General features: G+C 43.3%; 1 long non-coding RNA gene across 1 annotated transcript in view; it reads left to right on the top strand.

Moving 5' to 3' along the window:
• LOC128349849 (uncharacterized) overlaps positions 1-22,693 on the top strand; it is a 181,160-nt gene that overhangs the window by 95,284 nt on the left and 63,183 nt on the right. Inside the window, exon 2 of the long non-coding RNA XR_008319034.1 lies at positions 3,208-3,326. This is a non-coding gene — a long non-coding RNA (uncharacterized LOC128349849). The remainder of the gene's footprint in view (positions 1-3,207; positions 3,327-22,693) is intronic.

Consider the following 22,693-nt stretch of genomic DNA (forward strand, 5'->3'; position numbering starts at 1 on the left):
TGTATCAGCTGACTGCCGCTTCTCTTCTACCTGGTCCCTCCTCCTCTCTTCCCTCTGCTTTTGGCTCATTATTAATACATCAATAATGAACTCTCCTCTCCCCCTCCTTTCTCTGTCTTGGCCTATCGGCTCATAGACTATGAGTGGCTTTCTGCTTTCTGTTTGAGCAACCTTGGGTTATTTGGGAACAAAACTGGAGATAACTGACATTGCTAAGCTTCATTTAGCTAAATTAGAGAAGCAAATAGATGATCTTAAAAACTGCTTGAATTCATTAAACTGCCTGCAAAAGTAGGAGGGAATGCCTTTTGCTGTTAGAGCTGGGTTGTGAGATTGTTTTGGTTTGTTGCTGTGCAGCAGAAGAGATAAGACACTGCTCACACAGAAATTAAATTCTTCAGCTGTTTGTTTCTAGTGAGGATTAAGTGAATTTAGCAGCTCTGCATTCTGGCCTGGGAGAATGGTTTAAAAATCTGTTTAACTGCTAATTGAAAACACCACACTACAGATTGCTGGGGAAATGGAATAAATAAGTATTTTCCTTGCATGATTATTGCTCACATGCAATCATTAAAACTTTAATAAAGTTCATTAGCTAATGATCTTTAATGAAGATCATTATATCATTTAATAAAGATCATTAGATTTACACACACACCAGCTGTGTGTGTGTAAATCCCTCCCCCCTCCAGATTGCATCCTTGAAACGGAGATGAACTGGAAGTAGTCTCTGTTGGCTAGGGTGAGAGTGGGCTGTCTGCTCTCTCTCTCCCTTGTAGGAGGGATATGGAAGTCTTATCTTATCACCCCCCTTCTCTTTCCTCTCTCCAGTTTGGTTCTGCTGACACGCATGCACGCACACACACACATACACACACACACACCAGACACACATGCACCGGACATTAGGGATGTGCACAAATTGATTTTTTTATTCAATCTGTGCCCAAAACAAATCCCCCCTTGATTTGTTTTGTATCCAAATCTAACCCCTCCAAATCACCCCAGATTTGATTTGTATTTGCTTTGCTTTGATTCAGATTTTGAACTATTTGGACCACTTAACAAGATCCTAGGAGCACCAAATTTGGAGGATAGGTAGGACCTCATGGGTGCCACCTACCACCCAAATTACAAAGCAGTGGGCTACTTGGTTGATTTTTAATGAATTCTTTTCATTTACTGATTTTGAACATTTCCACCATAGGAAACAATAGGGAGTCAAAGTTGTTGTTGTTGATAATTCAATTTCTATACTGCCCTTTATTTAGCAGGAGGAGAGCAACTGGCCCTATCCACCCCCAGCACAGTACCTCCAGGGCCAGTTGCTCTCCCCCTGCTAAATAAATATATATTATGTTTCTTTTTAGATTGTGAGCCCTTTTGGGACAGGGAGCCATTTTATTTATTAATTATTTCTCTGTGTAAACCGCCCTGAGCCTGTCAAATGCCATGTGTCAACTACGCCCACCCACCCCACACACACACTGGGGTACTCAGTTTATTTTTTAGGTATTTTTGAAGTGTTTAGATTATTTGGTGTCTTCATTACACACCTTCATTTCATCCGTTCATTTTGACCCCACTGTGTGGGTGGGAAATTAGTGGCATTTCATGTCCCAACTACCCCACAACCCACAAGCCACTGGGTACTCAGTTTATATTTTAGGAATTTTTGAGGTGTTTAGACTCTTTGGTGCATAATGAATCCTCATAGGGATTCATTGAGGGAAAGTGAATCCAAACACTTGAGGGATTCATTGAGGGAAAGTGCGTCCAAAGAATCCAAACACTTGAAAAATAGTGACCACACATTTTGCTCCCTAACTCCACTTCTACAAGGGCTAGAGCTTAGATTTTTTTAAAAATGAAAACTAGTAATCTCAGGGGATTAATAGGAGGGATCTGAATCTCATATCAATTTGAATTGAATCAGGCGTGATTCAATTTGTAACCCAATCTAGCCAATGGACCACAGGGGTGATTTGTTTTGTCTCCAAATCACCTGAATCAACTAGATTGAGGTACAACTTGATTTGCCCCTCTTCTAGCTAGCATCAAACACACACACACCAAACACAAATTGGCATGCACGCCGCTGGTGCCACCACATGCCTGGGACTCTGTGTGGCCTCCAGCAAAGATGTGGTCGACCAGATACTCTGAGGCGTTTCTTTCCCCACAGGCAAAACGCATGCATTACACATGAAGAGAAGAGCAGAAGAACCAGGTGTGTGTTACTTTAAGTTCTCCTTCAGTGTGTTGGTGTGTTTTTGCCTTGCCCCTCTTTCTTTGCAGTTTGCATGCCAGTTTGGTTGGTTTTACTGCCTTGCACCATCTAATTAAGTCTTGTTGGTTTGTGGCTGTTGTTATGTAGTCTGTGCTGTTGTTTGGTTTCGTCACCTTGGCTTTGCAGTTTTGTGGGCACAGCAGCAGGTCTCTTTCTGTGGTGGTTTTTTGGTTTCCAGTTGGTTGTCTTTTTAGTTGTGTCACTGTGTGTTGCCATGGTGACCTGCTAGGGGCACAATATTGGGGTGGGTGGTGGGCACCCAGGGGTGCCAAGCACCCACCAAACCCCAAAGCAATCGGTCACTTCTGTGATTTTAGATTTTTCCAATTTTTGCATTCCTCCCATAGGGAGGAATGGAGATTTGATGCGGCTGAGCCGGCCCATTCTCCCCTTTGGGGGTGCCAGGGCACCCCAAAGTGGATCTGGAGGCATGCTGGGTTTTACCACAACTCCCCCCAGGCAGCCCCAAGCTGGTGGGATTCATGGTTCCCCCCTTCCTCCAGGAATTTTTTCAATTACTGTCCTTTTAACAAGTCTATCTAGTTTTTTTCCTGCTTCCTCCGGATCAGATTCAAAGTTGCTATACAAAGCAGGGATTATGACACAGGGTACAGTGATGATGTATCATTTGGCAAAATTAAAAAGCAAATTTGAGGTGGCATCTCTAACTGAAAATGGAAGTACAGGCAGGAACCCTGATTAACCAGGGGAGTGGCAGTCCATTGCCTCAATAAAAGCTGAGCCAAATTGAGCTGGGGGGAGGGAGGGCGTGAATCACAAACATGTTAGTCCAATACATAAGTGTCCTAATGTGAGAGGGAATGTGTCAGCATGTGCAGTATAATGAAGCATAGGGCAAGAAGCCAGGAAGAACTGCAAGCTGAACTCTGAAGATCCTTCTTTCCTTTTTCATTCAGGCTGAAGGCCAATAAAGCCCATTGACATGAGTCTACATGGAGAAGGGAGTTGGGCTTCCTGGATGAGTGACAGGAGAGGCTCGTGCACCTCCTGAATTTCTGCGTGGACATTTACAATAGTAAGTAGCATTTTGGAAAAACACTGTGCCTTGCAGAAATGTGGCAGAAATTCATGTGGGACACCCCCCCAGCAAGTTATTGGGGAAGCAGTACCTGTTAAATTTCTTCTTGGATACATCCCTCTCTAGCCTATGGGGAGGAAAGCTTATGAAAGCATTCAATTCTCTTTTAGAATGCCTCTTTTTCTGAAGCTTACCATGTTCACATCTCCTTCTCTCTTAATTGCATTTAATACAAAAGTGTCACTAAAAAACCTAACGTCTCCTCCCCAATGTCAATAACTACTTCTCACTTCATGAATTTAATCCATGATTTAATTCTATTAACCTTGGCATGTTTCACCAGTCCAACAAATGCTATACGAATAATTGTTTCTTACCTACTTTATCCCTTCAATTTGGATATGTATCCAGACATAACAGAAAAGACGTATTTCTGTTAATACAGTTAATGTATTTGCATTTATCCAATAAGTTTAATGGGTGTGCACATTAAAATACTTGCAGAAGACATCCAAGTCTGGGAAGCTCCTTCCTACCTTCATATATATATAAAAAATTACAAATAATATTTTTGCAAAACTAGTATGAACATATTACTTTTTAAAAATATATCATTAAAGTTAACACAGCATGTATCAACAGATGCATATACAGCATCATACCTAGCTAACTGTTAACTGATATCTAATGTGTAAACATAGCGCAGAAGATGCGTAAGGATTTGAACTGAACCTCCAATTCTAAAATGAGGCAGTAGTCCGTAGGAGCAGCTGTGTCAGTCTGCTACAGTAAAAAAGAACAGAGAATTTGTTGCACCTTACAGACTAACAAATGTATGGTAGCATAAGCTTTTCTGGACTACAGTTCATCAAATGAATGAAGTGGCCTATATGCTATAGGCCAGGAGTCCCTCAATACCTCCCTGTGGAAACTACCTGTCAGGAATGAATGGAGACAGTACAAGACAGTGTGTCAGATTGATTGGGTCATGGGCAGCAATACCTGAAGGTGTAAGTCCAGAAACCAGGACTAAGAGCATCAGGAACACAGGGCTGGCCAAGTAGAGAAACCAGGACTTGAAGGTTGAGGCATACAGTAAATAGGAGCTGTGTATATACTAGGAATCAAACCAGGTGATCCATCAGGAACCAGAGCAGAGGACTGAGACAAGAGCTGAGGATCAAGAACCTGCAAAAGGTCAAAACTGAGTCATCATCAACACAGAGGGTCGAGACTGGAGTCATAACCACACAGGAGATCAAACTGGATCATTAGGCAAAAGCCAAAGGGATCAAGCAGGTAGGCAGGAGTCAAGCACAGGCCAGAGGTCATGCTAACTAGTCAGAAGTAATAGCTGGAAGATGCACACCAGATAATGGAACGTTGATACTGAGGAAGTGAGTGCTCCTGACAAAGCAGAGGGCACCAGAGTTCCCTCTAACAGGGATTCCCAGATGTTGTTGACTACAACTCCTAGAATCCCCAGCTGCAATGGCTTTGGCTTGGGGATAATGGGAGTTGTAGTCAACAACATCTGGGAATCCCTGTTAGAGGGCACACTGGAGGGCACAAGTGCAATTACATCTGTGGCCTAGTCATCCCCATATTCCAGAAATCAACCAATGCCTCAGTCAAAACACCAATTATATTGGCAGGAAAATCCCACAGAATACTTAGAAATCCATCAATATCTGTAAGCCTCCAGGGATGAAGCATCATAATGGGTTCCTCAACCTTGCAGAGGGTAGGAATCCCAATAACCCTATGCCTTATCAAGTAATGATCTACCATGATAAAGGAGTGATGTTAGTCTCCATCATCTTCCCCAATGCAACAGTAAACACCAGATCAGTGTGTGTCCTGCTATATGAATGGGTGCCAATATAATTTGAAATAGGTGAACGGTTGTTATGGTGGTCATGAAATTGTGGGCAACCCAGAGGAGAACATCTTTTGGATGAAATTCAAGAGTATCTGAGAAAATTTTTGTTCCAGTTCTTTTCACTTTTTTTGTCACTTTGGCTTATATACAAGACTTTCAGAGTGATCAGTATTAAAGTTTGGTGAGACCATATATCTGGTATCCTTTTTGCGACAGTAGCCAGCATATTCTTCCTTATCTCAAAGTCTTTTTTTGTCATCTCTTCAATAAAAATCTTTAAAAGCTTCTGTCATTAAGCAAAAATTCTTATCTACGAATACTTTTTTTAAAAAAACACGTCTTGAAAGCCCTTAATCAACATGGGCACCCACCATATTTCAGATGAGGTAGACACACAGAGCAGGGCCTCTAAGGATGATCTGAATATATGAGTACAATATAATGATGATCTCAATATAAGGGACAGGGCAGTTCTTCAAGTAGATCGGGCCCAGCCAAGTTAACACTTTAAAGCCAACATTTCAAACACTTTGAAACGGTTCCAGAAATTAATTGGCAGCCAATGCAAAATTGGTGTAATGTGCTCCAGTTTCAATGAAGTTTGAAATGGCTACAATTAAGTCTGATGGCTACATTCTGTACAAACAGACATTTCTAAACACTTTTCAAAGGCAGCCCCATGTGGAGCACATTACATTAGTCGAATCTGCTGGACATGACCTAATCATGACTTACAATAGCCAGATTATTATCAACAGTAATAAGAAGTGGTTCAACACAAAATTCATTAGGCCAGTTTCAATATTGCTTTTACCCATTGAGGTCTTATTCTCTCTAGTTTGATTCTGCTTTTTCATGCTGATCTCCATTTTTTGCTCATTTTTTAAACCAAGCAAAAATAATATAAATTTCATAATATTTCATTTTAATTCCATTACCTAGAGTAGTGGCCCAATCAGGAATCTAACAGATTCTTCATAATTAGTGACAGTGGGAAGCACAGATGGCAGACAAATGAAATGATTGTATAAACATAAGTACCATCAAATCATTTGATGGATAAATGTATATTCGATTTCTAAAAATGGAGTATTGTGCATCAGTTTAATGGTGGAGCTAGACAAAATGGCAGGAGATCTGTGATTGGATCTCCTGCAGCTTTTTAAAGGTTAAATACAGCCTTTGCGAACTTAAATAGTGATTACAGCATGTGCACTGGAGGAAGGGATTTAACCTTTTCTCTGTATCACTTATCTAATCTCAAATGCATCCCAGAATGACTATTCACCCCATAGGAGAGAGAAATAGTTACTTGTATGAGATATGTATGTGTCCCCCATGAGTGAATGTGTGTGTGTGTGTGTGTGTGTGTGAGAGAGAGAGAGAGAGAGAGAGAGAGAGAGAGAGGGTGGTGGTGGTAACAACTGTAAACTCCCTGAAGGTATTCAGGATTCCTTCAAGTTCCAATAGCTTTCAGAGATGGACCATTAAAATAGTTTCCCCACCATTGTTATGGTTTCATCATTGTGAAGGAGAGTAACTACTGCAAGTCTAAACCCCAATAGGAAGTGTTATTATAATAACCATGGAATTCTAAGTCTTGACAAGATATGTGTCAATGTTGGGAATGTTTCATGTTGAGGTCCTCCTCCTCATTCCTGGGGGTCCTTAACACCAAGTCTGAGACCACATGCATAAGGTGGGGTAGGGAAACTGTTAGGTGGTAATGTGGTTGGCACACATCCATAATCCCCTATCCGGTCCAAGTGCCTGAACTATATTGGGCAGCTGTGGGTGGAGCAGGGATCAGTTCCTTTAAAAACCAGGTAAACAGGTTCTTACTGGCTCCTCTGCCTCCCCTCTGCTTTTCCAGGTGTGGCACTTGCTTTCCAAAAAAGCAAGCGCCACACCTCTGTGTGCAGCTGCAGCACTGCTCCCAGCAGCCTCAGCACCCGGCAGCCATGTTCATGCTGATGCCTCACACAGGCTGCTGGCAGCAGTGGAAAGCAAGCACTGTGCCTGAAAAACCAGTGGGGTGGCAATGAAGCAGGTTATCTTGGTTTTTAAAGGAACTGATCCCCGCCTCACCAAACTGGTTTGGATGCAAGCACCCAAGCCAGTTCAGTGCTTCCCTACGGAGGTTCCAAACCAGTTCGGTCACATCCATAGTCCAAGTGCTTGACAACAGGTACAAAGCTGGTGCAAATATTCAGCTGAACAGGGATTCTGGAGAAGCAGATGGAAAACCTCTACAGACTACACAACTCCTCCTCTTCAGCCCTGGAGCCTGTGTTTGTGCTATACTCAGAACCCAGGTGGATGCAATTAGGAGAGATCCATTCATCTCAGCTTGTCCACCCAGGTCTTAGTAATACAAGATAAGTCAACAATAAGCTGCCCCAAGCAGGCTATACATATTTTAAATAAAGAAATGAAAACATCCTCATCCATGATTAAATCACAGAGATTATTGGTTTTATTGTTAACTTTGCATTAAAAACTTTTCTCTTCTTTAGAACTTGTGTTAGAAAAATGATTTCAACTATGAAAAGACAACATCAGTCCTCATAAATGAAAATAAAGGGGATGGGGGCGCTCATAGTTTAGAGACAGAATGCATGTTTTGCATGAAGACACCCCTCCCCCAGTTCAATCCATAGCATTTCCAGTTAGAGAATGTCAGGTTGTAGGGATGGTAGAAATTCTGCCTGTGACCATGAAGACCACTGCCAGTTAAAATGGACAATACTGACCTGGATCTAACTTGGTATAAGACAGCTTCTTATGTTCACATAATGTACTTACAGGTGAAACTCGGAAAATTAGAATATCGTGCAAAAGTCCATTAATTTCAGTAATGCAAATTAAAAGGTGAAACTGATATATGAGACAGACGCATTACATGCAAAGCGAGATACAGGTGAAACTCGGAAAATTAGAATATTGTGCAAAAGTCCATTAATTTCAGTAATGCAAATTAAAAGGTGAAACTGATATATGAGACAGACACATTACATGCAAAGCGAGATAAGTCAAGCCTTAATTTGTTATAATTGTGATGATCATGGCGTACAGCTCAGGAAAACCCCAAATCCACAATCTCAGAAAATTAGAATATTACATGGAACCAAGAAGACAAGGATTGAAGAATAGAACAATATCAGACCTCTGAAAAGTATAAGCATGCATATGTATTCAGTACTTGGTTTGGGCCCCTTTTGCAGCAATTACTGCCTCAAAGCGGCATGGCATGGATGCTATCAGCCTGTGGCACTGATGAGGTATTATGGAAGACCAGGATGCTTCATTAGCGGCCTTCAGCAATTCTGCATTGTTTGGTCTCATGTCTCTCATCCTTCTCTTGGCAATGCCCCATAGATTCTCTATGGGGTCAGGTCAGGAGAGTTTGCTGGCCAATCAAGCACAGTACACTGTATACTTTTCAGAGGTCCAATATTGTTCTATTCTTCAATCCTTGTTTTATTGGTTCCATGTAATATTCTAATTTTCTCAGATTGTGGATTTGGGGTTCTCATAAGCTGTACGCCATGATCATCACAATTATAACAAATTAAGGCTTGACTTATCTCACTTTGCATGTAATGCGTCTGTCTCATATATCAGTTTCACCTTTTAATTTGCATTACTGAAATTAATGGACTTTTGCACAATATTCTAATTTTCCGAGTTTCACCTGTAAGTCAAGCCTTAATTTGTTATAATTGTGATGATCATGGCGTACAGCTCATGAAAACCCCAAATCCACAATCCCAGAAAATTAGAATATTACATGGAACCAAGAAGACAAGGATTGAAGAATAGAACAATACCAGACCTCTGAAAAGTATACAGTGTACTGTGCTTGATTGGCCAGCAAACTCGCCTGACCTGACCCCATAGAGAATCTATGGGGCATTGCCAAGAGAAGGATGAGAGACATGAGACCAAACAATGCAGAATTGCTGAAGGCCGCTAATGAAGCATCCTGGTCTTCCATAATACCTCATCAGTGCCACAGGCTGATAGCAGCCATGCCACGCCGCATTGAGGCAGTAATTGCTGCAAAAGGGGCCCAAACCAAGTAGTGAATACATATGCATGCTTATACTTTTCAAAGGTCCGATATTGTTCTATTCTTCAATCCTTGTCTTCTTGGTTCAATGTAATATTCTAATTTTCTGGGATTGTGGATTTGGGGTTTTCATGAGCTGTACGCCATGATCATCACAATTATAACAAATTAAGGCTTGACTTATCTCGCTTTGCATGTAATGTGTCTGTCTCATATATCAGTTTCACCTTTTAATTTGCATTACTGAAATTAATGGACTTTTGCACGATATTCTAATTTTCCGAGTTTCACCTGTATATGTTATCAAGACCTTAGAATGTGTATGCTACTCAAGTTACTTCATCCTTTTATTATGATTATGATTATCTGTTTCAGGATATATGAACTGCAGAGGACACTGGGGTACTAATAGTTCTCTGTGGTATTTTGTGCTGCAGATTATTTCCTGTGGTACATTGAGAACTATTATGGAATATGTAATCAGCTCTTATTGTTACCACACAGCTGGAAAACAGCGCGCTCTCTCTCTCTCTCTCTCTCTCACACACACACACACACACACACACACACACACACACACACACGAAAAAGGGCACTGTGAACATGAACACAGATATTTCATTATTTTAAATGAAACATCTTATTCCAGTACTACCAGCAGCCCCAGGGACCTTAACCTAGTGCTGCTGCTTTGAATATTTTTTATGTTTTTCTTCTTCTTGCTTGTAGCCAGCCCCCAGTGGCTTTAATAACTAGGGTGCTGTGCTGATTCAGTTTCCCCCCCCACACACACACACTTGCAGCCCCAAGGTGCAACTCTTTGCTGTTTCTGCTCTGTGTCTGGATTGGACTGCATTTGGGCAGGGGGCAGGCTGGTGCCCAGCCTGCCAGTGCCAGGCTCTCTCTGTTTCCCTTTTTTAATTGGATGGGTGTGTGCCTATCTAGTGGACACCTGCTCCCCCCCCCACTCTTGAGTCCCAGTGTCTGCTTGGTCCAAGCGCTACTTCAAGAGCAACACCTGGCAGAATTCAGCCGAAGATGCCAGAAGCCCTTAGCCAAAGATGCCAGATAGGTAACCACCACCACCCCCCGCCACCAGCCTTGGCCAAGTAACAGGTTATACCTCTCTAAATATGGACTAGTTTGGAAAAGAGATTAGATGGGTAGTGGCAGTACTGTAGGCCAGGAGGGGTGGGCTTGGGTTACAGAGGCCTCATTAATCACCCACCCTTTGCCTTCCCTTCCCTTAGAATTGCCCCATTGTTGCTCACAGTCACCCCCTCCAAAATAAGCACACACACACCAAAATTCTTTATCTGGGGGATTTAATTTGTCTAGCTTGTGTGTGTGCACCACAGTGGCACTGTGTGAAGCACACAGAGCATAAATGAACCACCCCTGGCCCCACACCCCCTTAAAAGAGCTTCATCCCCCCCGCCGCATCAGAGCTTGGGCATAATTTTTTTTTAAAAAACACAAATATGTCCAGGCAGGCATGAGACAGAGTCAGGAGCAGAGTGGCAGGCAGGGGGAGGAGTGATGCTGCTGGTCGTGGTGGGTGATGATAAGAAGGGCCTACTCAATGAGATGACCCCACTGATGTAGTTCCTTTCTGGAGGAACCTTGCCCTGCTGTGCAGCCACTTGTGGCAGATGAGGTAGAATTGCAGGGGGTGGGGGGGAATCCTCCCTTGTCAAGGAAGAAGCTCTTCCTGTAGAAGTGGAGGAGGAGGTGTCATTGGCTGCTAGGCCAGCCTGATTGCTGTCTCCATTCTCCCCAATCCCCTTTGGCATTACAAAACACCCCCCCCGCCATGAGACTGTGGAGGAGCAGGAACTAGTTCCACTTCCTGGAACTTCCTGGACAGAGGGCTGTGTTGGTGGCAGCCCCCAGAAGGGGGTGGGTCACCCAGAGCCTCATCTCATCGGTTGGGCCACTGCCAAGATGATTGCTTTTTAGACAATATTGTCTTAACTTTAGACAATCATTGTCTAAATTTGATTTGAGCTCGAATTGAATCACAAGATATGATTCATGCACATGTCTTCAGATAGTGTCCTTCCTTTCTTTTGTAAAAGGCAGAACTTGCCTGTCATTGCAACTTTATAGAACTCTTTGGAGCATAGTCAGAGAATGATAAAGCTGAGTGGACAGCCACAGTTTGCTAGCTTCAACAATAGTTTGGCTTTGCTTAGGTGACTTTAAAAGTGGAAGACAACTGGACAGTTTTTCTGAAAGGTAGATGGTTTTCTTATCTGCTCTTATGCTACCCCCATGCAAGCGCCCTACAATATTTTGAAGATCAGTACTCACAGGGAAAGAAAGCTCTGTGTACACACTCCTGTGAGAACTGAGCTGCAGGCTCCTGTCCTTTGCTATCATGTAACAGTCTAAGCAATTTTGCTCATTCTGCTTCCTAAAAGGGTCACTGAACTGGTCTCTGGGTGTCTATTTATAACAGCCGTGTTTTGTAAAAAAGCCCTGACCATCCAATTCAAAAGGTAGAACTTTTCTTACATGCATGCAGATGAGGTCACAATAACCACTTCATTTCTGACATGCCACGCTAGACTGTGTTCACCATATCATTCATTAATAAATCATATGAACTTGGTCACTCAGCGCCTCTGGGATTCGGTCTAGAGTGCCCATATAGAAGACATACTTTAGGTGGCATATGTCGGGATGTATTGGCATTCAAACAGTCTAAGGAACTGGAATGGAATTTCCTCACGTAAGCAGAATAGCAAGGGCTGTCATTCTGTGAAAGGTTTTTAAGTTTGTCTTCAGAACTGGAAGTGCCCCAAATTGTTGACTTAGGGCAGGAATTATGCAGAACCATCCACAATAAGATCTGACTTGGAAAAGCAAAAAAAGGTATGCGTTGTAACAAGAGCTGTGCCTTGGGAACAATCACATCTGCTTCCAGGTGAACAATGTTGCATGTGGGGCATAGGGTTGTGTGCTGCTGTGCTGTGCAGACATCAGCAGGGAACAATAACCCTTGTCTTGCTCAATATCATGAAAAGCTTCACCTGGTCATTTTGCAAATCAAGTTGTTGTTAAGATTCGGGAGCACGCCAGATAATTTGTTTTTCTAATGTGTTGGCAACCTAGTGATGTGGATGTTCACACATAAACATGTGTGTGACATTCATCCTACTCTCATGAGCCTCCTTTCTCCTAAAATAATGACTTGTGTGTATCAGAAAAATCTATTCATGTGCATTGCCCCCACCTGGGGATTCTGAAGAGGAGTGGGGGGTAGGGGACTTACCAGGAAGTGGGGTGCCCTTGAGGAGGATCAGGTCTGTGATTTGAGTGGGGAGGTAGTGGAGACAGGCCAGGGCAAGTGTCTGCCACACCAAGAGGCAGCAGGGCCAAGTGATCTTGGGAGGGAAGGATCAAGATTGGAGCCAGAGATTGAACGGCTATTATTTTCTAGAGGACGCAGGAGGGAAAGGCGTCAATGGCAGGTGATGGAATTATGAAGAAGTAGCCAATTATTGGTGAGAAGACAGCAGGAGACAGGTTGAATTTATGGCAGCTGTCAGGGGTGGAGTGCTGATTACGTGCACATAGCTGTGGGCTATAAATTTGGCAGCTTGTGCCTTGAACAGACTGCTGGAAACAACACATCTAATCAGCGTGCTTTTTGTCGGATAGTTTATGGTACTGGAATTTGGACTTCTGGAGTTTTGCTGGAAAGCCTGGGTCATCGGATATTTACTGGGACTGTGGTGCTTTGACTTCTTGTTTCTGTATTCTTGGTGAGACTATTTGTTGAGTTGCAACTACAATGGGCTATTGTGTTATAAATCTCTGGTCAGCTTTTTCAGTTGGGTGAGCTTGTGACATCATGAATGCTCAACTCACACATGATTTTGGTGTGGTCATGCACTTCCTTTTTCCAAACTCACTCTCACCACATAAAGGATCTTAGCAGCAGGCCCAAAACCTGAAATGGCCCTAAGAGTGGAACATTAAACAAGTTTACTTGGAAGCCAGTTTCATTGAACTCAGTGGCTGATGTCCACTGACTAATGTTCACACTGACTAACAGGCAAGGGGCAATTGTCTCTGAACGCCCTCCCCCCTTTTCCTCTGTGCCTTCCAAAATATTCCCCGAGGGTTGTGGGACCTTCAGGGATATATTTTTGGGAAGCACAGAGGGTTGCAGAGGAAAGGGGGGGATTGGTGTTGCCCTTCCCCCATTGTGCATGCAAAACATTAGTTGGTGTGCACAACATTCATCTGGAAGTCACCTAGTAGGTCTTAATTTACCCAGTGAAATCTACGAAAGCACAATGTCCAGGGGCGTAGCTAAGGGAGAGGAGGCCTGTGTTCATCCCTCTCTCAGGTGGCCCCCCAGAGTGAGGGAGACAATGAAGAAAAAAGGGAGGGATGGATCTGGAGGGCCCTCGGGAGCTGGGGGCCCATGTTCTTTGAACACTTTTGTTCAATTATAGCTACGCCCCTGACAATGTCATATATATCTATTAGTGCAAGGTACAGAGTAGTTTCTGAAATACAGAACACAAAGACTTTTACATGGATATGACTTCTGTTGTTGCTGGTATAAAATCTACCACTCAATTTTAAAAAAGGTTTTGAAAGCTATGTTTGATGAAAATGTTAAATTGACAAGAATTAATGCAAGTACATTTGAACAATGAAAGATAAATAAGCTATACAAAATATCTGAAAGTAGACAAGAATTTATGATGGGAAGGAAGCAACAGAACTACCTTCCTTTTGAAAAATCACATTCAGAAATATTACCCACCTGCACTCATTGTTTTGCATATAACCTAGGAAAAATTACACCTCCTCCTCACAGTTTTTATACCGACAGTCCCAAGTTCCTGCTTTGAGAGATTGGAAGAGGAAATTAAATCAGAACAGGAAAACTGATGGAGGCCATGGGTAGAAAGTAGAGAGAAGAAAGAGAGATAATGAGAGGCAAAGAATTGCATGTCACGTTGAATTAACTAGTCACATTTTACTTCATTTTATTTGAACCTATATATTGCCTTTTGGATATATCAAAACCCTTCCCTCCATCTTAGCTGACAAGAACACATTAAAATTATACTATAAAAACAATAAGAACTGAAAGAGCTAACTGTAGAAAAAGACAAATTAAAGTTACAGCAACAACTAAGAGTAAAACTCAACTCAGATTAAATACTTGGCAGCCAAGACATCGGTAGTGCTTGCCAAATGGCAGTTAGGGAGGTGCAAAGCAGACGTTACATGGCAAGGAGTTCCTCAATTTGGGCGCATCAGTTGAAAAGGCCTCATCCTGCATCCCAGCCAACTGGGCTTCTGATGGTAAGAAACATGATAATGAACACAGTAAATGAGCAGCAATATCTTCAGCTATAAGCCTTAAATAGTCTTATTCTTTGAGACTTATATTTTAAGAAAAATCTGCCTCAGAGGCATGAGTTAAACCATTCAAGTCTTATGGATGCCCCTAATTTTAAAGACATTTCTCCTTCCCTGGGGGTAGAGGGGAGCCAGATTTCGACAACCCTGACAGAAACCCTTCTTAGCTGTTTCTAGAGCTAATGGGGGAAAAAAGTGTGGGACACAGACCAGCCACTGTTTGCTTTCCCTCCTTCCTCCATACATGCACTTTTTGAATGATGTGGAGAGAAAAATCAAATATAAACCTGTGTGAGAAGACAGAGGAAGGCTGCTTCCTCTTGGAGCTGGTGGTGGGGCGGGGGGAGGGGCGGTGCAGAGGGGAGGGGAGGGTGCCAGGAGTAACTATACATAGGTCAAATTGTAGGCAGGTCCAACCCTAAGTTAGAAAGAACCAGACTGCAGTTTTCTGCATCTGTAAAGTTTTTTATTTGTCCAAATCATAATCTCTATCATTCACACTGGCAGATGGCAGCTGTCTATTATTCAATAGCATATAATTCAATTACATATATGTCAATGATACTCAGGCTCTTAATTACCACTGCATACACCTCCCAGCCCTCCCCACAACCAACCCCCACAAACTTGTGTCCCTCATTCTGGCAAAGAAATGTCAGCAACCCTAGCTGTGGGCAAAGGACTTCTGCTCTTAGAATGGTTAATTGTAGGTGTCAGTGTGGTAAGCTGCAATGCCCTCTCTTTCTCTCTAAAGTCCCCATGCCTACATAACAACATAAGAATACCCCTGCTGGATCAGGCCCAAGACCTGTCTAATCCAGCATCCTGTTTCACACAGTGGCCCACCAGATGCCTCTGAGAAGCCCACAGGCAATAAGTGAGGGCATGCCCTCTATCCTGCTGTTGCTCCCCTGCAACTGGTATTTAGAGGCATCTTGATATTTAGTGGCCTGTAGCCACCAACTAATAGTCATTGATAGACCTGTCCCCCATGGTTTTGTCTAAACTGCTTTTAAAGCCATCCAAGCTATTGGCCATCACCACATCCTCTGGCAGAAAATTCCATAGGTTAATTATGCACTGTGTGAAAAAGTACTTCTTTTTGTGGGTCCTGAATTTCCTGACCTTCAGTTTCATGCCTCTTCTTCCCCTCAATAGCTCCATCCCATCTTCTGTCCACATTGCCTCCGTTTCTCCCCATCCTTGCAATCTCAGCACGCTCCTCCTCACCCATGCAGGACTAGGCTAAGAAAATCAACTGAAGTGGGAGGGCTTAGACTATTGAGCACCTATTTGCAGGTAGCACCTGCATATTCACCATCTGAAGATACCACAATGTATTTGGCCACACACAGAGCCCACTAGTTTCCTTTCTTCTCACAAATATGCACACACAGTAAATACTTAGGTGTTTGGGGGTTTTTGGTTTTTTTTTTTTAAGAAAACCTTATTTCTTCCTTTCTCACAATAAAACATTTCTGGGATATGTCCTTGGGCTGCAACCTTATGCACACAGCAGTTCTTGGGAGTAAGCCCCAATGAGTTCATGCAGACTTTACATGGAATAAACTGTATAGAATTGGCTGCAGTTCTATGCTGCATTTACTTGAGAGAAAATTTTATCAGATTTGAAGATTAAACCATATAAATCACAAACCTGTCCAAAGAACTTATGCTGAGGACCTCACCTTTCAGAACTTCACCCCCTGCAAACTGTTACGGTCCAGGCCTGATTTATATACCAAATATGCTCATTAGCCTACAAAACTAGGCCTGTCCCATAGTGTCACCAAGTGACCAAGTTCTTTTATATAGTGACCATGTAGGATCTGGGCGCAAGGAAGAAAGGAGATCAAACCAACCCTAAATCATTCAATGGGCTTTATTGAGTATAAAAGAATAACACATCAGTCTAGCTGAGCAGAAAGCAGAACACTCTATCAATATTATCAACAGTATTTAAACAGAACATCCTAGCCAGCACCAATATCCAACATGTTCCTAACTAACGTGTGTGTGCATTAAATATTCCTAGAGCCTAATACAATTCAGATATAGATGGGAAAAGGGGGGTGTAAGGAAATCTAAGGGCTGGCATGGTTTGGGGAGGGGGATCAGGAATTAGTAGAGGAAAAGGGGAGGGAAGGAGAAGGAGGGGAAAGATGGAGGGGCCCAAGGCTTGTAAGGAGCAGCATATTACCAGGACCAGAGAGACTTGAGAGTGGTGGATCTCTTCAGCTGAAGGAGCGAGGCTTCTCGGCTGGAGACAGGAGCATTTGCAGTTGCTCAGATCACGGCTGAGAGCCAGAGCACCATGGCTGGGGAAGTCTTGACTTCTCACTGCGCAGTAGAAGTCACAGACAGCTCCTGTCCATGGACAGAGTTCTTGCTTGTTGCCCCGCAGCTTAGCAGCAAACTCTGGGATCCTTGTGAGCAGCTCTTGCTGTAGGCAAAAGATTGCTAACTCTCTGTCCAGTAGCCTCATTCTTTATAGTGTATTTTCCTTTGATCTATTCAAATCTCATCTTTTCCTGGGTCCTCAAAAGGGGTGACAATGCTGTTACCTTCTGGACAATGTCTTTTAATTATTCAGGATATTGGCCAGTCCAGAGAGAGATCTGAATCTCATCTTCTGTAAACTGTGCACTTAGAAGGGAGGGAGAACATTGCCCAAAGCAAATCTGCATCTCAGAGCTACAAATTGCATCTTCCCCGATTTGCCAGTCTGACCCCAAAAGGTGTTAAAGTGTTAGTAAGGTATGAATTAAAATCTATAGGTGTTTTCTTAGGGTGGAATTTCTATAGACAGCAACTGAATAATCCCCTTTGGGCATAGCAGAGCCATCATTGACAAAGATTAACATAAACTTCTTGCAACAGGAAAGAGGAGATCAGCCTCTGGCCTCTTCCACAGACATTATCTGGTAGTGAGTTGCATTTTAGCATATGATTAGCTCAGGCCTAGCTTTTGTGCTTCCTTGAGTAGCCATTTCACAATACAATGCTGGATTGCCTCCTCCTTCACAGAGCAGTTGAGATCTAGTATGTCAATTCATCCTGAGCCCAGGCATTAGTTGAACGCTTAATATAAAATCAAATCAGACATAGGCCTGAATTCCACATACTTCTGAGTTGGTACCTTTAAGTCTAAGGTTGGGGTACATACATGTGCCCGTAACAAAAAGTAAAACACAAAAAAACCAACCAACAGCAAACAAAACTGACATAATGAGTCAGGGAGCTACTTGACTATTTTGAACTGGCCTGGTTTCCAAACTGTGCCTGTTAGGTTGCACATGAAGAGAAGACAATAATCTCATAATTCTTTAAAAAATAGTTTTTTAAAATCTGCATTAAAAACAAACACATTCAAACAGGATAAGTCTGAAACTGTCCAGTTGGTAGTTTCAGTTAAAATGCTGTTTGACTTGGAAGTTATAATCCCCTCCCTCTCCTTCACCCTCAAGAGAGGTGAGGGAGTAAGAGAAAGATCACAGAGCTAGCAAGTGGCTTTGCTTAAAGTCCCAGAACAAGAGCAGATGTATGCTTATCCCTGGACTCTAGGGGTGAGGTCCAGGGCCTCCACAGCCCCTGGGCCCCCTCAAATCCTCTTTAGTCTGTCCTGGGTAGTGTGGTCACCTGGCAGAGCATGGTGATGCTTAATTTGCAGGGGAGTGGGGGGCCTCCAAAGGCCTTGAGGTCCAAGCTCCAAAATTACCTCAGTGCACATCTGAACAAGACGGAAGGCAGGGGTCTGCTTGCTTGTTTGCCTGTTAGTAAAATAACTACCCAGAGGGAGTGCAAGTCCATTATCCTCCATTTGTCCCCTCATAGTGGAGCCAGCATGGTGTAGCTGGACTAGGACCAGGGAGACCCGAGTTCAAATCCCCATTCAGCATTGAGACTTGCTGAGTGACTCTGGGCCAGTTACTTCTCTCTCAGCCTAACCTACATCACAGGGTTGTTGTGAAAGAGAAACTCAAGTATGTAGTACACCGCTCTGGGCTCCTTGGAGGAAGAGCTGGATATAAATGTAATAAATAAATAAATAAATAAATCTCTAGATCTCTAAATGTTGCCAAGATTTGCTAGTGGCATTTTTTAAAAAAGAAAACAGAAAAGAGCCTCAGACAAATGCTGGAGAAATCCAATGCCTCCTGAGGGCTTCATCAGGGTGCAGAGTGAGGAGAAAAGGGCTGGCTTCCCTCTGGAGAAGGGAAGGGTGGAGAAAGGTAGCCAGGGCTCCTCCCTTTTGAACTCCATTTGTTTGCACACTGAGTGCTCCCATTTTGTACATATTTCCAGAGAGTATGCTCAGCCTTCCTATAAGGACCCTTGGAAATCAAATGACTGGGCTGGCCATGTTTACTGGCTATTGGTCGGAATAGGTGCCAGTAAGCTATTCTGACTAATGATGGATTGGGGGCAGGGCTAGCCCCTGCCTACCTTGGAGCGGAAAAGAAAGGCAGATCCTGATTGGTGCTAGAGCACTAAATTTCAAATCTAGGTAGTGATTAAGTAAGGTAAATATTGGGGACAAAGGATCCTACCGACTACCTTAAGAGAGCGGAAATGGTTTCACAAAGGTATTTAGCAAAAAGACCAACAGCCAGATCCATCTATTTCCAGCAGTGAAAATACATGAGCAACATCCAAGCAGAAATACATGAGCAACATCCAAGCAGAATGTTGGAGACACAGGTCGCATTCATATGTAATGCTGAAACACGGGTCCAAAGGACCCACTGCTCTGCTCCCCCCTTTCCTATGCTCTCCTGTCTGAATTTGGACATAACGGAGAGATCCCTCTCTGCAGTCAGTGAGACTGCAGAGAAGAGGGGGGACTGGCTGTATGGGCTTCCTTCTTCTATGAAGGACAGCCCACACAGCCAATCATGGCTGGAGTTGAGGGAGGAGCTTGGTCTCTCAACTCCAGTTCCAGGGGGTGCAGCCTGCGGTTCTGAACTTGGACCTGGCGCGGCTCATGAACGTGCCTCTGGGGGGGCAGCAGGTGGCTTCTTTAAGGTAAACAGAGCCAGTGCTCCGTGCCGCCCAGCAGCCCCCACATCGGGGAATCGCCTCCGCCACTCACCTGGCTCCCGCGGAGGCGAGCCCCCGCCAGTGGCCAGGTGAGTGGCGGAGGCGATTCTCTGCTGTGTGGGCTGCTGGGCAGCACAGAGCACTGGCTCCATTTACCTTAAAGAAGCCGCCCGCCTTCCCCCAGAGGCGCGTTCACAAGCCGCACCTTACTTGGACAACACACAGGCTGCATAAAACTTCATGTTGCGTGATGAAACTCACTACAACTCAAGGGTTCAGATCGGAGGCAGAACATTGTCACCTTGGGTATGTCACCATGCAGGACCTCAGTTGCATGCATTCGGACGTAACACTTGTGGAACCTCTGCCCCCTTCAACTATGGTTTAGGGATGTGCACAAATCAATTTTTAAAATTTGATTTGTACCCAAATTGAATCACCCCTGATTTGTTTTGGCTCCAAACCCCCCCCCGAATCACCCTGGATTTGATTAGGATCTGAATTAATCCAAATCCAAATCTGAATCAATTTGGGGCAAAAAAGTGGCTCCATCTGCTGAAGAGTGGGGTGGGTGGTAGTGCCCAATGGGTGACAGCTACCATGCAAATTTCAAAGAAATTGGCCAAAGGGGTGATTTTTTAAACAGAATTTTAAAATGTGTGTGTCTTTAAGGTCCCCCCCCCATAGGGAATAATGGGGGTTTGACTTGGGTGGTGCAGGGTGGGCCAGAGTGGGTTGTGATGTAGTGCACATGAGGTGCCAAAAACCTCCCAAACCACAAGCCCATGAGGTGTTCTGAGTGGATTATTTGATGCAAAATGAATGATGAATGACCAAAGAACCCACTATCATTTTGCATCAAAGAATCAAACTTCAAAAATAAACCTTGAAGATGTGTAAACTTTAAAAATTTGTAAACAAACCACCCTTTTTGCCAATTTCTTTGAAAACTGGATGGTAGTTTCCACCCATTGGGAACTACCACTCACCCCACTCTTCTACCACTGGACTCCTTTTTGCTATGAATCTGCCCCAAAGATGCCCAAACATTAAATATTGGGGGGAAATCATTCCTTTGGCCATTTTCTTTGAAATTTGAGTGGTAGCCATTGGGCACCAGCACCCGACCCACTGTGGCACCCCTAGGGAGCACCCACTGGCAGAAATTAGCACTGTCTGTCCCCATTGTCCCCTATGGGTGGATGCAGCACACATCAACAACAAATATTTATATACCACTTTACAAAAATGGTTTCCAAAGATCACACACACCACATCCACTGTGTCTCAACTCCTGCAATAGAAATGCAATTGATCTACACAACAGTGTGAAACAATGAAATGCACTGTCCATGCACCCCCAACAAATGCAGGATAACACCAGCAGCCAGCAACAAGCAAGTGTGATATCGGAGATGCAGACTACTAGGGCCAACATCTAATACCTTTCTTCCCACAAGCATTTCATCAACAAGCAACTAACACAGCTACATAAGTGGCACCCGGCCATAAGCATATTAAGTTCATATCCTTGGAGGACACAAAACAGGGCTGGCAGTACCACAACAAATTTACTGGCCTCCCTCCCACCCACATAAGTAGAAGAGTTATGACAACGGCGGCATGCATTTCAACAAAAAAATTTCTGTAACAGATTGGAGCCTGTGGAACCAACAAAACCTAATATAGATGCAAGCAACCTAGTTTGAATAAAAATAATAATGCTTTACAAGATACAATATGACCCAATTTTCATTGCAAAGAAGTCCACATACACAGAACTTGTCTTATGCCCATCCATGAGGTTACCCAAATACAGGCACAGGCACAACAATGAACCAAGGCATTTGAATTGCATATACTGCTAGTGATTATGGAGGAAAAAACATATACTTGTCTATGCTATACAAAAGGGTTAGGGTTGGAATCAGTGGCGAATTGCCAGCCAGTCATTGCACACTGTAAGTCACCAATCCAAAGCTTGGGAGGGTGGTATTTAAGAAAAAAATGGTCCTGACAAAAAATGGAGACAGCAAGAGAAATCACAACAAAATGAAGGTCCAAATCTACAAATTTTTCAGGTCCGAAATCCAGGCAATTTGTTTTGGACCCGAATCTGGCCAGCTAGGACAGGGGTGATTTGTTTTGTCCACAAATCACCTGAGACAGGTAGATTTTGGTACAAATCATTTTGTACCCAAATCAATTCACACATCCCTACTATGGTTCTGCATTATATGCAAATGAGAACAAAGAGAGAAAAACAGAGAGGAAGAGATGGTATGTTTGGTGAGAAAATGGGGAGCTGGGAAGAATGTGGGGCTGGGAAAGAAGGGGCAGTGCCCTATCTGCCTCAAATGAGAAGGCTTATTGTGAGGAGACATTTGGCCGGGGGGTGGGGAGCTATTTGAGTTATCAACCAGCTGTAATACTAACCTCATGGTCTTTACTCCCTTCATCTCCACTCCTATGTAATCTTCATTGTCAAAGAAGAAACATGCTATCATACAGGAATCTAAAAATGGCAGGTTTCTTGAATATCCTTAATTAATCAGGGCAAAACAAGTCACTAACAAGCCTAGAACTCAGTCAATCCTATCTACATACTGCTAGAAAGATCAGGGTGTTTGTGTACCACTAAAGTGATGAACAGCTCGTCCAAAGGCAGCGAGTTCTTGTTTTGCCCAGGAAATGTGACTCTGTAAAGAGGTTTTAAAGCAAACTCTTTTGCAGCACAGAGGACTAAAGAACCCCCCCAAACAACAGTGCCTAATAGTGAGTTCCTTAATGGAGTAATACTTTTAAAAGTGCTGTATAGATTTAGGAGAAATCTCTATTGCTACCAGTAATCACATAGACTGAAACAGCTTGGGAACTGCTCCACCACAGCAGCAAAATGTGAAGTGAACAGATGGGGGGAAGCTGGTGTAGTTGCTCTCCATATCAGCTTCATTAGCTTCATTTTCAGATTATAGGGAT

Source organism: Hemicordylus capensis, chromosome 3, assembly GCF_027244095.1.
Source record: "Hemicordylus capensis ecotype Gifberg chromosome 3, rHemCap1.1.pri, whole genome shotgun sequence".
Taxonomy (NCBI): Eukaryota; Metazoa; Chordata; class Lepidosauria; order Squamata; family Cordylidae; genus Hemicordylus; species Hemicordylus capensis.